This window comes from Podarcis cretensis (assembly GCF_951804945.1).
Source record: "Podarcis cretensis genome assembly, chromosome: 7".
Classification (NCBI taxonomy): domain Eukaryota; kingdom Metazoa; phylum Chordata; class Lepidosauria; order Squamata; family Lacertidae; genus Podarcis; species Podarcis cretensis.
The window spans coordinates 65,950,261-65,966,766 of NC_137176.1; the positions used below are offsets into that span (position 1 = coordinate 65,950,261).

Sequence of the window (16,506 nt, forward strand, 5' to 3'; positions counted from 1 at the left end):
CATCAGTTCAAGTGGCCATTTTCAAACAACTTACTTCAACTTCATAGAATGGATGTCCATTTTCACCCCAAGAACGTGATGACAAAATCCAATCAAAAGTGACATTTTAATGATGGGTAACGCTATGTGCGGCCATTGAGCTCTCCATTCTCATTGATTTGTTAATGGAAAATTGCTTGCCCCCAAAGTTATAGACCTAGAGGGAAAAAGCAACTGTTTCTTCCTGCCTTAAAATCACCAACACTTTCCATATTTCAATGTACAGGTGACAAATATGAAGAAGAAACAATAACATGTGCTAGAGCTTATAGAGAGAAGTAAAGCAAACGGGATCTATATCAAATGAATACCTTGAGTCCACAGGAAAGGTCAAAGCAGAGTTCCATGGAGATTCAAAGTATTATTTAGATATGACATGCTCCCCGAATGTTAAATGTTGGTTTCAAAAGGAATTTGTCATTCCTGTTTGTTTTTTTAATTATGATTCTCAGAAGCAGATGTTTGGCATTCATCATTATATCATGGATTATGCTGTTAGTTCCGTTTTTTATTCCTTATTATTTGACAATTGCTAACTTCTCAGTTAACTCAAGTGACATCTGCTGTTACCACTTTTGCTGGAAAATAATACAACTGTTGTGAGTGCAACACAGCCAGTCCATTTCAGTGAAAAACAATTCACCTGATCAAAGGATTTGGCATCAAGTTTAAGAGAGTTGGTTTAGAATTGTATTGGTCTGACCCATCAAGACTCATTGGCTGCAAACTCACATTCTTTTCGGTGAGACTTGCCAATAGATATCAGTGAGTAGCAGCGTTGACAGATCATTTTCAGGAGACACTGGACTGTTGGGGTTGACCTGATGAACGCCCAAGTAAAAGTCCCCCAAAGAACCAGGAGAACAGAGGCAGCTGTGAGGGTTGGATGTGATGGGTCAGAAAAGGGAAAGTGTGACAGAGCAGACTGGCAGAAATTCTTCCATAATTTAATTTTGGGTAGTTTTATTGCTTGGAATTTGAAACACAAGCTGTTAGCTTGGTCACAAAATGTTTTGCATGAAATATGGCTGATGCTTTTAAAATGGCGAGCTGCTGTTAGCTACAATAAAAACAAACAGGACCGATGTGTTGGTTGCTTTGATTTTGTTTTTGCAACACGGTTTGGCTCAGAAAAGTAGCAGTTGCAACTGTTTCATATTGTCATGACCACCTTTAAGATTCAGTGGTGTGGTGTGTGTTTTTTTAACAAAACCTGGGGTTTTATTCAGCATAGTGCTAAAGTGAATATTCCATCAGTGCAACAATTTCTCCTTGTGCAGTGGAACATTTTCCCCCTCTCTTCCCCCTACATGCCTCATAAATCTGTTCTGGGTTTTCTTCCTCCAGATCAAATTTGGGGATAGAGGAGGAAAGCAGGAAAATCCTATTACACCTGTGCTCATCCTTAGTTGAAGACCACCCATAATGTCTAGAGGAACCTTCCCCACTGTTTTGCCCCCCAGATGCTGTTGAATACAACTTTCATCATCCTTGATTATTAGCCATGGTGGCTGGCTCTGATAGGAATTGTAGCCCATACAAGTAGAAAACACCAGAATGATGGAGGCTTGTCTAGAGTTTGATAAATATGGACATATCAGGTTCAAAACCTGATTAGCCTTCAATCTCTCCAAGTGACCATAGTCAATTCAACCACTCTCAGACCAATTTATTGCAGCTGTCAGTTGGAGTGTGGATCCAAGATCGGTTAACATTAATGTTTCCGTACGATGAGATGTGTAAGATACACACAGAGAATAACTCTAAAATTCACAGTTCAGCAATATCTTTATTGGACGAATCAACATGTAGGAACTGGCAGTAAGGTCTATCATCTGTTCCTTCTCCCTCCCCTGATGAGTCCAGCCACTTCTAGCTGTAAGATGGCAATGATTCAAAGTGGGGAGTATCTTTTGAGAGACAAGAACCTTGCTCTGATGGGGATGGGCCCCTGAAAGTGTGACAATAAGACATTTTCAAGTTGGAGGAAGTAATGCACAATTCCAGGCACACTGAAGCGAACTGTGGTGATGAGTTAAGTTTATTTTAGTGCATGATAACTGGACTTTCCACGAGAATAGATAAGTGGAAATACAAGCTGAGCAATGGAGATAATTAATGGTGATAATGTTTACCCTTCCTTTCATGAAAATGGAGTTGCTACTACAAAACTACACCAAGAGAGAAACGCTTGCTGATTTCGTTGTCTTCATTAGTCGCATGCAAACTGTCTCTTATATTCCATATAAAATGAAATCTATATGTTAATGGGCACAGTTTTTCACTCCCTCCCCTTAACTCGAAATGCATGGCAAAAAAAGCCAGCTACATCTCAAGAAATTATTTTCAGGATAATGGCATTATGCTCAGAGGGTGAAAAAAAGCCACCAGTGGTGTATGAGCGCCCAGAGAAATGGTATGAATAATTTAGGGATCAATTAGCTCTTCATCTGTTAGGAACTTTCCTAATTCTTCACTGACAGCATGTTTCTTCATTGCAGACAGCAATAATTTCTATATTATTTATGAAAGACAACATGCAGCCTTGGCTTTCATCACATGGGCTGGCCTCATTAATCAGCTCTGACGATATGATGTAGTTAAAAGGCTTGGCAGCTCAAACTAATGAAATTTTATATAAGTTAATTTACCCAGATTGGACTGTAGTTTGTGAGTATCGATTCATATGTGTAACATTTATGCTTGACTTACGAAAACTGTCTCTTGCTGTAATTGGCATCTACCAATTGGAGGATGAGTCAGCATACACTGGGCAAAGCCTCAGACTTGGCTCCCATTTTCCAGTTTGGGCCCTGGAAAAACACTATCCCTTGGCTCCTCTGGGACAAAATGGTTCCCTTCATCTGCATGAAATAAGCAGCAGTCCCTGGAGCAACTGAGTCAGCAGAGGGGGAAGGTATTAAACAGCAAAGAAGCTTTGTACAAGAACTTTATTTTTAGGGCAGCGATAATATAAGTGAGACTTGCATCCCTTCCATAAGCACGGCTCCTCTATTATCCCTGTTGAGGGGGAACAATCCTTAAAACTATGTTTCCTTGCTTTCCCCACTGCTGAATCAACAGCAAAAAGGAAGTGTTGCATCTTCCATGCTTGAAGAAGGATGATTCTTCTAAGGGGGACCATTGCTATCAGAATAATAGAAGGGTTGGAAAAGATTCCAAGGATCATCTAGTCCAATCCCATGCAATGCAGGAAACTTTTGCCAGAAAGGAACTTTAGTAAGGGATCTCGTGGCAAAGATCTTCACCTCTGCCATGTTTGGGTGTTGTTGTTGTTTTGAAAAGGTAGTTGTTGTGGTGCAGGTCTATGCCTCAACAACTACAGGAAGGTATAAGGTGAATATGCCCATTGAGCATAGATGCTTGCTAACTTGTAGCCCGATCCTGAGACTTACAGTAATGAAATGATTTTATGCTGGAGAGTGTTGAGGTACACCTGTGTCAGATATGCCAGTGCATGACACTCTAATCATAAAGTCATGCAAAGTGGACTGGTTTCTCTGGCATCTGGTAGAATCTACTACATAAAGACTTCACAGCCAGTACTTGGAGGTGGCATCTGAGGATACTTTGTAGGCTTCTTTTGCAGATGACTACAGTCCTTAGGAATGACTGGAATAAATTTTCCTGTTGAATAATCAGCTACAAGCTCACCATCTGAAAATCATCACCAATGGCTCATCAATAATATCATCATCTTTACAGGAAATCAGTTACCTGTAATTTTGGGTGGTGGGGTTTTTCAGTCCTCTAGCCTGTCTGCCTCTAGCTTCCAGTTATTCCTTATTGAAGATGAACTGCAGAATATTGAATTTTAGTAGCAGCAGGTATTTTGGAACACAATGGTTCGTTTGCTATGCAATGTTTCCTCCTGTGACAATTAATTAATTCATTATTTAATTAATTAATATGCTGCTTAATGCTTGATAGGCTTCCAAGCAGTTATCCTGATTTACCATGGGCTGACCTAGCTGCATGGTACTTACTGATTTTAGATCAAGGATCAGTGTTAGTATGTGAAGTGGAGAACCCATAGCCCTCCAGAGGTTTTTAGACTTCAGCTCCCATCATCCCTGATCAGTGGCCATCTGGAGGCCCACAAGTTCCCCACTCCTAGTATAAAGTTTAGAGTACATTGGGACCCAGTTACTCGAGTAAGAGAAAGCTGCTATATAATCAATGAAGTGATGGCACTTCACAGAGTGAGTTCACACATGCATGTTTATCACTGTGCATCATCAAGTGATAGGTTGCATTTGTGAAACATACTGAACACTGAAGTGTTCTATCATCTGACACCACTGGGTTGTATCCAGCACTGCTGTTCCACTCACACAGTTGACTTGCACAATAGAACTCCCTCTATCTTTCCTCTCCCCTGTGTGCATCCTCAAAATCTGCTCTAGGGGGCTGGAGGACCCTCCAGAGCAGATTTTTGGGGTTCATGGGAAAAGGAGAGCAAGAGGAAGTCCCACTGGATACCAATTTTTAATCGTGATGACTGTCAAGTGATGAGGCACTCAGATCTGTCTCAAGACATCTTGCTGCCCAAGGTGAAATGCAAGATTGTCCCACCACCACTCTTTCCATAAACAGAAGCCAACTTGATTGGTTGTTGAATCAATACTATAGAATCACAATGAGACAATGCAATGGAGGACAGAAGGTTCACTTAAGGGATACAGTGCAGGTTGTCTGAGGCGGCCACCTCACTCTGCCTTAGATACTTAGGTTTGTTTAAATCATGTTTAAACTATTTAAGAAAACAGATATTATCTTTCTATTCTTCCCATTTGTTACTAATTTTAAGATGTAGTTATACTATGTAAATATCAGGCATTCCCATCCAAGGGCTGGCAAATACTTGAGGCAGCAGGTGGTCAGATAATGTAGCAGCACAAAGTGATAATTTTATACGTAGCCACCTGTCTCGCCACACGAGGAGCCCAGACTGAGAAGGAGCACATTTGCAGAGACTGGCCTGAGTCTGCCTCCCTGATGTCACCTGACTCCCATGAGGACTCTGGGGTCAGTATCCAGGTTTCAACTGCCTGAGACAAAAGACTGAATGTCACATGAATTCATGCATGCATAAATGTCTTCAGTCATGTTTGCGGTAAGTGACAGTGTTTTTCTTCTGTGGTGGTGATTATGCAAACTTAAATTCTATGACTGTTCACTGAGAGACACAATAAGTACTGCTTTTATTTGCTGTGATTAGCATTGTCAGATTGCAACTTGGAGAACATGCATTTATCTTTCAGTGAAGGAAGATGTGGTGGCAGGGCACATTATTTGGCTGAAGAACCACATTGAAAAATTGGAGGATTGCAGTATTTGAAGGCTAGCTATCATTTGTTTGCTTACTGTTTTAGAAATTGGGAAAATTCACGTTTAAATGTGCACTCAGTTTAAAAAATCCCCATCCTTCCCCATGACCCCTTTGTTTACTGTCTTTCGGTTGTCTGAATTACTGCAAACATATAGCAATGCTAACTACTACAAGAAGGGAAGAAGGACAGATAGCAACAGCCATGGCTCCCTTTATTGCCTTTCCTTTATTGGTCCATGTAAAAGTAAATGTACATTCTCCCACGTCCAACCTGGCAAAGCCTATCACACTTTGGGTAGAAGTCAATATTGTGCTCCTCAAATCATTCCATCTGCACAAATATTCTGTACACCAGAGCCAATTTTGGGGGCATGGTGGGTGTTCAGGGGGAGGCAAACCCAGTTGTGCAAATGGAGGTCCTTGTGCAGGTCTGCTGTTGATGGGAATCCTGCCCTGAACATGAAAAATGAAAGCCTGAAAATGAATTTATTTCACTCTCTCAAAACGTTCCAAGTAGGAAAACATAAATATTTGTGAGTATTTTCCATTGGAACTTCAACTTCAATAAAAATAAGATAAATCTGTCTCCTGTTATATGAATTTCTAAGTGGTATACCTATGCTATCTTTTTCTAGAATCCATTTTACCAGAATCGTTGGGAGCTAGTAGAAGAACCGCCATAAAACTGTTTGTAATGCAGCTACGTGCAAAAGAAAAGAAATGTATGATGCAAAAGAAATTATATCGGCCTCCCCTGAAAAGGCAGGTACATTCTGGACATTGGAATCAATGAAAAGACTTGAGCAATTGCCTGTTGCTCCTCCATTGATAATCCCAGCAATGTTCTATATAGTTTTAAGAGCAAGACTACATTGTACATCACAGTTCATAGTTGCAAGGTTACATCTTCTGCAGATTCTCATTGGTTAAGTTGATTTATCAATTTTATTGTTTGCTCTAGCATTATATTTCATTTACTTGTGCTTTCTAAAGCAGTTTGTTACACCTTCGGTCAGCAGTTTTCTATTAAAGTGCTTTAAAGATAAATTCAACGAAGGACATAAAAAAAGGAACCTTTTTCCTACACCTGTTCCATATTACAAAGTAGACTTCTAGTTTGCACCAGGAATGTTAACCACAATGATCCTAATTTTACAGCTGATTATCCCCTAAGTATTTATATTAAAATATGGATTAATCACACAAAAGAAGAGAATATTGTGTAAAATGTTTGTCACAGCTAAAATGAGCGGTTTAGTTTTAATATTTTATTAGTGTTTTTCTTTTGATAATGTGCATCCCAGATGTTGGCTCTAGCAACCTATTAAACTAAAAGATTTGAGCATGTCTGTAAAGCGCATTCTCCAATTAAATGAGAGTGCGTGTTGCGGTGTGGGCCACCAGGCCAGCCCTGTGTTGCCAGGCAGGTTTATGGCTATTGCCTGGGGCATTGATTGGATGACCGGGTTGCTGGGGCAAATTGCATGTTGCAAGTTGGTGGGTGGGACCATTAGCCTTTAAATATCAGGGCTCTTTGGTTTTCCTTTCTCTTTTGCAGAGTGCTTCGAATCACCCGCCCGCCCGCCCTGTTTTCCGGTTGACCTTGCTTTGCCTGTCATGAGGTCGTCTGCCTTGGTGCAGGGGCCTAGTAGGAATTTTGCCATTTGGCTGATTGGCTGGTGCCATTTGGTTTTTGCCTACTACTTAGCAATTCGTCACAACTTGTAAGGTTGCGGTTAGGCATTGGTTATAAATAGCTGGTGGTGGAGGGGTCAGGATAGGCTGTGCCTGCCCCTCCTATTGTGCTGAAGGGAATTCTGTTAAAGGAATCCTGGGGCTTGCCACGATTTCATCCAATCCCTGTCATGGGACCAGGGCCGGCAAGCCTTGGGGAGCTGGTTGGGTGAGCGGCGTGGTCTGACGCTCAACTGATTCCCAACATTGACTTTCCCTTCTTTTTTTTTTTTTTATAATGATTTTTATTAATTTTCCACACATAAAATAAAGAACAATGTAACACAGTATAACTTCATAATCATCGGTTCATAACCTTTTTTCTCTGACTTCCCCATACCTCCCTATCCCTGCATCCTTGTTTAAAATTCTTTAGCAACCCTTAAGTCCATTGTCTTAGTTCTTTTTCATAAATATTTCTTAAGTTTTTTTTTTTTGTTTACTGCTGCAATTCTTTACTTCTTACCCCCTGACATCTTAACATTCCTCAATTTTACAGTTATTTTTAAGATATATCTTGAAATTCTTCCAGTCCTCTTCCACTGTCTCTTTCCCCTGGTCCCGGATTCTGCCCGTCATCTCAGCCAGTCCCATAAAGTCAATCACCTTTGTTTGCCATTCTTCCAGAGTAGGTAGTTCTTGCGTCTTCCAATACTTTGCCAGTAGAATTCTTGCTGCTGTAGTGGCATACATAAAGAATGTCCTATCCTTCCTTAACACCACTTGGCCCACCATACCCAAGAGGAAAGCCTCTGGTTTCTTAGGAAAAGTCCACTTAAGGACCTTCTTAATTTCATTATAGATCATTTCCCAGAAAGCTTTAACCTTTGGGCAGGTCCACCAAAGGTGGTAGAAAGTGCCTTCAGTCTCATTACATTTCCAACACTTATTATTAGGCAAATGATAAATTTTTGCAAGCTTGACTGGGGTCATGTACCACCGGTAGATCATTTTCATAATATTTTCTTTTAAAGCATTACATGCAGTAAATTTGATACCGGTGGTCCATAACTGTTCCCAGTCAGCAAACATAATATCATGACCTATGTCTTGTGCCCATTTAATCATAGCTGATTTCACCGTTTCATCCTGTGTATTCCATTTTAACAGCAAGTTATACATTCTTGATAAATTCTTAGTATTGGGTTCCAACAATTCTGTTTCTAATTTTGACTTCTCTTTCTGAAATCCTATTTTCCTGTCCTGTTTAAACGTCTCATTTATCTGGTAGTAATGCAACCAATCTCGAACCTTAGGTTTTAGTTTCTCATAACTCTGGAGTTTCACCCTTTCACCATCGTATTCTATAATCTCATGATATTTTGGCCATTTAGAATCCATATTAAGCTTTTTTACTTCCCTAGCTTCCATTGGTGACACCCACCTAGGGGTTTTGCTTTCCAACAGATCTTTGTATCTAATCCAAACATTATACAATGCTTTCCTTACAATATGGTTTTTAAAACTTTTGTACACCTTTACCTTGTCGTACCATAAATATGCATGCCAACCAAAGCTATTGTCATACCCTTCCAGATCCAAAATGTCAGTATTCTCAAGAAGTAGCCAGTGTTTCAACCAGCAGAAAGCTGCTGATTCATAGTAGAGTCTTAAGTCCGGCAGGGCAAACCCCCCTCTATCCTTTGCATCAGTTAAAATCTTAAATTTAATTCTGGGCTTTTTGCCCTGCCAGACAAATTTTGATATATCTTTCTGCCACTTCTTGAAACAATCCATCTTGTCCACAATCTGCAGCGTCTGGAATAAAAACAGCATTCTAGGCAATACATTCATCTTAATAGTAGCGATTCGGCCTAACAAGGAAAGTTTCAGCCTTGACCAAATTTCCAGATCCTTTTTAACTTCTGACCAACATTTTTCATAATTATCCTTAAATAAATTCACATTCTTAGATGTTAAGTTTACCCCTAGGTATTTTACCCTTTTTGTTATTTCCAAGCCTGTTTCATTCTGAAAACTCTCTCTTTCTTCCATTGTTAAATTTTTTTCCAACACTTTCGTTTTTTGTCTGTTCAATTTAAAACCTGCTACTCGACCAAATATTTCAATTAGTTCTAAAACTCTTTTAGTACTAGTGTCTGGCTGTTGCAAGGTCAATACTAGATCATCTGCAAATGCTCTTAATTTATAATGTCTAACTCCGACCTGAACTCCTTTAACCAACTGGTCCTTTCTGATCATGTTTAACAAAACCTCCAGGACTGATATAAAAAGTAAAGGGGATATTGGGCAACCTTGTCGTGTACCTTTTTCTATAGGTATTTCTTCTGTTACATTGACTTTCCCTTCTACTGGCTTCCGATCGGAGCTCAGAATGTCAGTTCTGTCCCTGGCGGGGGGACAGATAGTCATAACCAATGTCTAAACAACCACTCACAGATTTTGTATTTTAATAAAGTTGTGGCCAAAATAGTGCCCAAAAACCAAAACTAAAATTATGTGTGATGTGTGAAATTATTTGAGGGGTGGTCTGGGGACCTACACACGCAAACTACCATTTATGAAGCTATTATTTATGCTATTGTTTTCCCACAATTCTTTTGGGGGCAGTTTTGACAGCTAAATTAGTATAAAACTCATACATTTCTTTTGTGGTTAATATCCCCCTTATTACCAGCACTGCTTCATTTCTTCTCCTAACTTTAGCCTACCCATAACTTGACTTGTCTGATGTTTGGATAGCGTGGAATTTAGAAGAGCATTTATTACCTTCTTATAATAACAGCTCTGGAGATTATGAGGAGAGGTCTATATCTGGGAGGGGCTCCTAACAAAGGGGTTGCTAACATTAGATCTACCTCAGGATCGCATGTTTTCTATGTAAGCAGTCTTGGCCTGTTCATCTAGGACTACTGATTTCCCATTTGTTATAGGGGCTGCCACAGGAACTTTGCTCTTCTGTTGAGAGGAGCTTTCATCAGGGCTGAAGTCCAAGACCCAGAGCAGCCTGATGCAGAAAGAAAATGCTTTAATTTCCCTTTGGCCCAGTATACCTGAAGGCGCGTCTACATCCCCATCGTTCAGCCCAGACACTGAGGTCCAGCTCCGAGGGCCTTCTATCCTTTATGATGGTTTGACCCATCTTGTTCTGGAGGTCCCTGTGCCAAAAGGCCTTTCCCAAAGAGCCGTTAACAGTACAGTCCTATACGTGTCTAGTGAGAAATGAGCCCTGCTGAATTCAATGAAGTTTGCTCCCAAGTACAGTGGTACCTCGGGTTACATACGCTTCAGGTTACAGACTCCGCTAACCCAGAAATAGTACCTCGGATTAAGAACGTTTCCGAGCACAATTCAAAGTGTTGGTGCTGACCTTTAAAGCCCTAAATGGCCTTGGTCCAGTATATCTGAAGGAGCGTCTCCACCCCCATCGTTCTACCCGGACACTGAGGTCCAGCACCAAGGGCCTTCTGGCGGTTCCCTCACTGCGAGAAGCCAAGTTACAGGGAACCAGGCAGAGGGCCTTCTCAGTAGTGGCGCCTGCCCTGTGGAACACCCTCCCACCAGATGTCAAGGACATAAACAACTACCTGACTTTTAGAAGACATCTGAAGGCGGCCCTGTTTAGGGAAGTTGTTAATGTCTGATGTTTTATTTTATTTTTAATATTTTGTTGGAAGCCGCCCAGAGTGGCTGGGGAAACCCAGCCATGTGGGTGAGGTAAAAATAATAAATTATCCTTCTTCTTCTTCTTCTTCTTCTTCTTCTTCTTCTTCTTCTTCTGGATTAAGATGGCATCTATTTCTTTAGCTGCAAAGATGAAGCTCCTCTATTTTTGAATTAAATATTCATCGTTTACTGTGATGGGTCTGCACATGCTTACCCAATAATTCATGAAAAATAGGTGACTCCTTTTTGCACTGGTACATCAGCAACATAGTGAAGGATATTATCCTTCCCATCAGGAGCTGCCTTGATGACTTTGGGGATTTCAGCAGATGCTACTTGAGGTAGCTGTTCCATTTCACAGTCACTTGTAGGAGTCTCCCAGGCCCATCACACAAGATTTTACAGACAAGTCCTGATAAAAGGTGACTAAGGAGATTAGACATGTACATCTTCAGAGACACATCTTGGGTTTATGGCTAAATGAATAGTTTAAAAGAAAATTTGCAAACATTAATCCTGCCAGACTCTATTTATTCACTGTGGAGTCAAAGGCTTACTGTAAGGGAAATTAAGTGAGACAGAAAGAGGGGCTGATATCAGGCACTGAAAGGGCGGGAAGAGGAATGGCTTTGTTCTATGGGGTCTACATGGTCCAACTAACATGGTAATTTTGTTTTTTATTCATTTGATATTGTATATACCCCACCTTTCCTCTAAACTGGAGCACATGGTGGCTCACATAAGAAAGCATGAAACAGCCATCTCCCTGAAGCAAGTCCCACTGATTCCAACAGGAGCAATTGTGTCCCCCACTTTCTATTCAGCCAATCCAACAGAATATTAAAATACAATAACCTATTAAACATTAAAAGCTTCCCTAAACAAGGCAGCCTTCAGATGTCTTCTAAAAGTCTGGTAGTTGTTTTTCTCTTTGACATCTGGTGGGAGGGCGTTACACAGGGCAGGTACCACTACCAAGAAGGCCCTCTGCCTGGTTCCCTGTAACTTGGCTTCTCACAGTGAGGGAACCGCCAGAAGGCCCTCAGCACTGGACCTCAGTGTCCGGGCAGAACGCTGGGGGTGGAGACACTCCTTCAGGTATACTGGACCAAGGCCGTTTAGGGCTTTAAAGGTCAGCACCAACACTTTGAATTGTGCTCGGAAACGTACTGGAAGCCAGTGTAGGTCTTTCAAGATGGCACATAAAAGATTAGCTGTGCTCATCTGGTGTTCCTTTCTCTTATCAACCTCCACCTAGTGGCAGAGGAAGCTGCTCGGGTGCCTGGGGCGGTGTGGCCAGAGGCGGGGCGAGCAACCCATATGGGTGGGGTGCACCGTGGGGCCTCTGGAGTCTGCCTGCCTCCTCCCACTCAGCCACCCTACAGCTGGGGGGAGGCAATGGGCGGACCATTTGGGCAGCGCAGAGCCTGTGTGCCCAAGCCACCGCGTCTCTCCCAGGAGAGACGCATGGCTCGGGCATGCTGCAAGTCCCACGGTGAGTGCTGCCCGGCATTTTGTCACAGCACAACCCTCAGTGGTGACACCCGGGGCGAACCACACCCACCGCACCCCTCCTCCTCTGCTCCTGCCTCCACCAGTACAAATACTACAGTACATTGAATGGGCTTCATTGTTGTATTCAGAGAACAGAGTTTGTGGAACAAGACTTGGGGTTTTCCCTATCCAACAGTGGCAGTTAACAGGAAAATAGGTGAGGGGGTTGAGAAAAGAACCATGGATGATAAAGAACCACGGCACTAAGTGAAGCCTATGAATGAGGGAGTATTGCAAAGTGACAATTGCTCCTGTAAGATTCAGAAAGCTGCTCCCGTCTGATCAGAAACTTGCTGACTGTAGTGTTCTACCAAACAAAATTGATGGTTTCGATTTACAATTTACATGGCTGCCCGTGATTCACAAGTGTCATCCCCGGAGCTTCAAGCAACTATATATTAATAATCTTCCTATGCTATATTTTAGTATTTTATTCTATACAGCTGAATGCAGTGGATAAATGACCTCCTGTTCTAAAGAATAATGTAACACAATGAAATAGTGTTGATTCCCTTTTAATCAATTGAGTGATGTCTTTGACGCATCTCAGTTGGTATCTGCTGAGTTTGACAGTAGCGGGGCAGCATAATAAAGCCATATGCTTGGGTATTGAATATTTTATACCCAGAAGCCTGCAGATATATTTTCCTCATGTTACCAAACTTACAGGCGCCTGTTTAGTGTCTTGTCAGGGCACAGAACTGAGGGGGGGGGGGACGAGCATTTCTTTAATTTTTTGCCTTCAGTTTCTGTTTGTCTAATAAACCATCACTCTAACTTATTTTTGGAATATAATTTTAGCTATAGGAAAGGGTAATGCAATTCCACCCCTTGGGTGTAGTGCCATATGCAGAGAAATCAAATCAGGGGTATCTGGCAATGACAAACATGCTTGGAAAAGACACTTGACAAAAAAACTATATCTACACATGGCAGTTTTCCTGCACAAGTTCCGAAAAATGGAATGTGGGCATATGTGTGAAAATCACTTGAATGCTCCTGTCTTTTTGCATGTATACCTGCTTACCCCACTCAAAAGCTTGATCCAGCAAAGATAGTAGATTACAAGTCTTTGCTTGGGCTCCAGCATATGTAGATGGATGAACACATTTAACGTGTAAGCAAGAATGACATCTTTAACTCTTGATATAACAACTCTCTTGTGTAAATTGGCTTTATGTGTCTTGCAGAAAGATAAAGCATGCGCTGGTTCTCAAGGTTGAACTATGGCCGCTTTCACACAATACATTTAAAGACTATGATATCAATTTAAGCAGTCATGGTTTCGCCAAAAGAATCTTTGAAGCTAGTCATTACAGGCAACGAGAGTTGTTAGAAGCCCCCCCCCCCATTCCCCTCACAGAGCTATAATTTGCAGAGTTCCTTGGGAAGAGGGATTGATAAACCATTCTGGAAATCGTAATTCTGCAAAGGGAATGGGGAGTCTCCTAACAACTCTCAGCACTCTTAAAAAGCTACAACTCCCAGAATCCTTTGGGGGAAGTCACAACTATTCAAAGGGTATCGTAGTGCTTTAAATGTGTGATGTGAAAGGTTCCCATCTCTCTACGTTTCAATCCCCACTATCACCTTTATTTCTGGTACCTTTAGAACAGAGGTCAGCAGACGTTTTCAGCAGGGGGATGGTCCACTGTCCCTCAGACCTTGGGGGGGGGGTGCGGACTATATTTTTTTTGGGGGGGGGGAATGAATGAATTCCTATGCCCCACAAATAACCCAGAGATGCATTTTAAATAAAAGCACACATTCTACTCATGTAAAAACACCACACAGGCCCCACAAATAAGCCACAGATGCACATTCTATTCATTTAAAAACACACAGGCTTGATTTAGAAGGTGATTGGGCTGGATCCGCCCCCCGAGCCTTAGTTTACCTACCCATGCTTTAGAATGACTGTTTTCTTTTTTTTAACACAGTCTGAATGTACAGTGCAATTCTGTACATGCCTACTCTAAAGTAAACTGCACTTAGTTCAACAGGACTAACCTGGAGATATGACTGTGCAGGATTGCAGTTTAAATTACTAAACACTGGTTTGGCACACTGAAGGCAATCCTGAAAAAATCATGAGTGATTGCTTGCATATAATCTGAGCATCTAAGATCACTGCCTGTGTCTTCAAAAGGTTTCATGTGCATTTCCTACAGATTTCCGCTTCCATACAAGAAGAAGAAAAATGCTGCCAGGAACAGAAGTGCAATGCAGTCTGAGTTTCCCAGACACCGGGACAGCTACACATTGCTAATCTATACGAAATTGGTGCTGAATGAAAACTCTTGCCACAATTCATGTTCAAATTATTGTAAAATGGATTTTAGTTATTTGGTACTCAGTTTAATTTGAAGCTCATTTGTATGCACTGGTGGGGCTAAATTAAAATGAGGGTCATTTCCCTGTCTCTAGGGGATCATCCAGTGTCAATATCAAGGCACAGGGCTGTGTGCGTTGCCGTTGTGAGTGCTGTAGCATGTTAAGTGGATAATGAGTGGATACTGCTCTCATGTATGGTCAACCTGTCAATTACCATGGATACATTTTTTAAACAGACAGCAAAGCCACTGGCACAAAGATCTCATCTTTTTGAAGAGGTTTTGTTACTACATAAATCAGATGCTGGCTTCCATCTGCATTAAGCCTCCTTGATGTGATTTCAAAACTGCCAGGAGGACTACAATAGAGGGGGATTAAGCAGGCTATCATCTCCCATCAATCCAAATGTTAACATCTGGGATCGCAGCGTGTCATTTTATTAGGAGATTTTAGATTGCTGCATAGTAAATTAATTTAATAGACCACCAAGGATAATTGCTAGACTCTCTCATTTATTTGACATCAGCTAATCCTGACGACTATTGGTTTTGCTGAGACGCTTCTATATGCTTCTTTACTATCATCACTGTCAGTGCTTTTTTTAAAAAAAAAAACCACTAGAAGAATTGGAAACCTGGAGCTAGAAAACTAAATTCGCCTCATATATGACCCCCAAGTTTATGGGGCATGTTTGCATTCGGTGGAACACTCATTTTAAGTCATTATAGCCAAGCCAGATTTAGGTTTGATGAGACCCTAAGCTACTGAAAGTAATGGGGCCCTTTATATGTCCAGCTGTCCATTGTCAACAACAAATTGTCACTGTTTTTTGTGTTCAATATATGCTATATGGTAATTTATGGACCTAATAGGTATCTAAAGCCATTTGCACATAACAAAATATGTATTTTATCAAAGTAATTGTTGAACTGAAACACAATTAAGAAGAAGTATATGGGGGGGGGCTAGAGAGTGGGGCCCTAAGCTATAGCTTGTTTAGCTTATATGTAAATCCAGCACTGATAACAGCTGCTGCAATGCCTCTTGTTCCTGGAGTCTAGGGACAACAGTTCTTTTCTTTCATTTTCCAGTTACTATGTGAATAGGGGGGCCCCAGCCACCATAACCATATCATCACTGCACTGCCATCCCCTTCTAGAACGCAAAACAGGGCTAATGTGGAATTCATTCTCTGTTGCCCTTCTTGGGGTCTGTCTTGGGTTTGAATGAGATACATGCGCAATAATGTACAGATATATTAAATTAGCCTTGTTCAACCACCATCAAATTTTAAATCGGTATGCCCCTACTGCTATCAGAGTGAGTACTAGTGTTTTTTGTGTGTTTTATATTGTTTTTATGCTATGAACCAGCCTGAGATCTAGGGATAAACAGCAGGATGCAAATTTAATAAATAATAATAATAACAGTGAGTAGCATCTTGTAATAGTTATAAGGGGTTGCTCGTGCGTAAGTTACCGCCACTCCTGGCTAGGTAGCCTGGTTAAACCTGTTCTGGCTGGACAGCCCTTCACTTCGTGGCTGTTCAGTCGCTAGCAGAATCCGTCAGTGGGCGTTTCTTGAACTTCTTCCAGCAAAGAAGTTCTTTGACGCCAAGTCTACGCCTACTTTCCCTGCGCGGAAGTCTTCTGCGCAGGGTGGGTGTGGGTAGCGGAGGACCCGTGCTCTCCCTGCTGGTCTCCCGTGAAGAGTCTTGGAGCCCCCTCGCTGATTCTCCCATCTGCCCTCCTCTATCCCTGGTGTTACGCTGATTTCCTTCCCCAGCCGATGAGCTCCCTCTCTCCCTTCTGGGCCCCTCTCCAGTATCGCTTGAGAGCCTTGCCTCCACCTCTGGCTCCGATGTC

General features: G+C 41.6%; 2 long non-coding RNA genes across 2 annotated transcripts in view; one reads left to right on the forward strand and one right to left on the reverse strand.

Annotated features, from left to right (window-relative positions):
* LOC307219791 overlaps positions 1 to 12,469 on the forward strand; it is a 48,801-nt gene extending 36,332 nt beyond the window's left edge. Inside the window, exons 2-3 of the long non-coding RNA XR_013840562.1 lie at positions 6,028 to 6,154; positions 12,397 to 12,469. This is a non-coding gene — a long non-coding RNA (uncharacterized lncRNA). The remainder of the gene's footprint in view (positions 1 to 6,027; positions 6,155 to 12,396) is intronic.
* The window catches only part of LOC307219798, a 423,907-nt gene extending 409,815 nt beyond the window's left edge, over positions 1 to 14,092 (reverse strand). The window contains exon 1 of the long non-coding RNA XR_013840570.1: positions 14,045 to 14,092. This is a non-coding gene — a long non-coding RNA (uncharacterized lncRNA). The remainder of the gene's footprint in view (positions 1 to 14,044) is intronic.
* Positions 14,093 to 16,506: the final 2,414 nt, after the last annotated feature.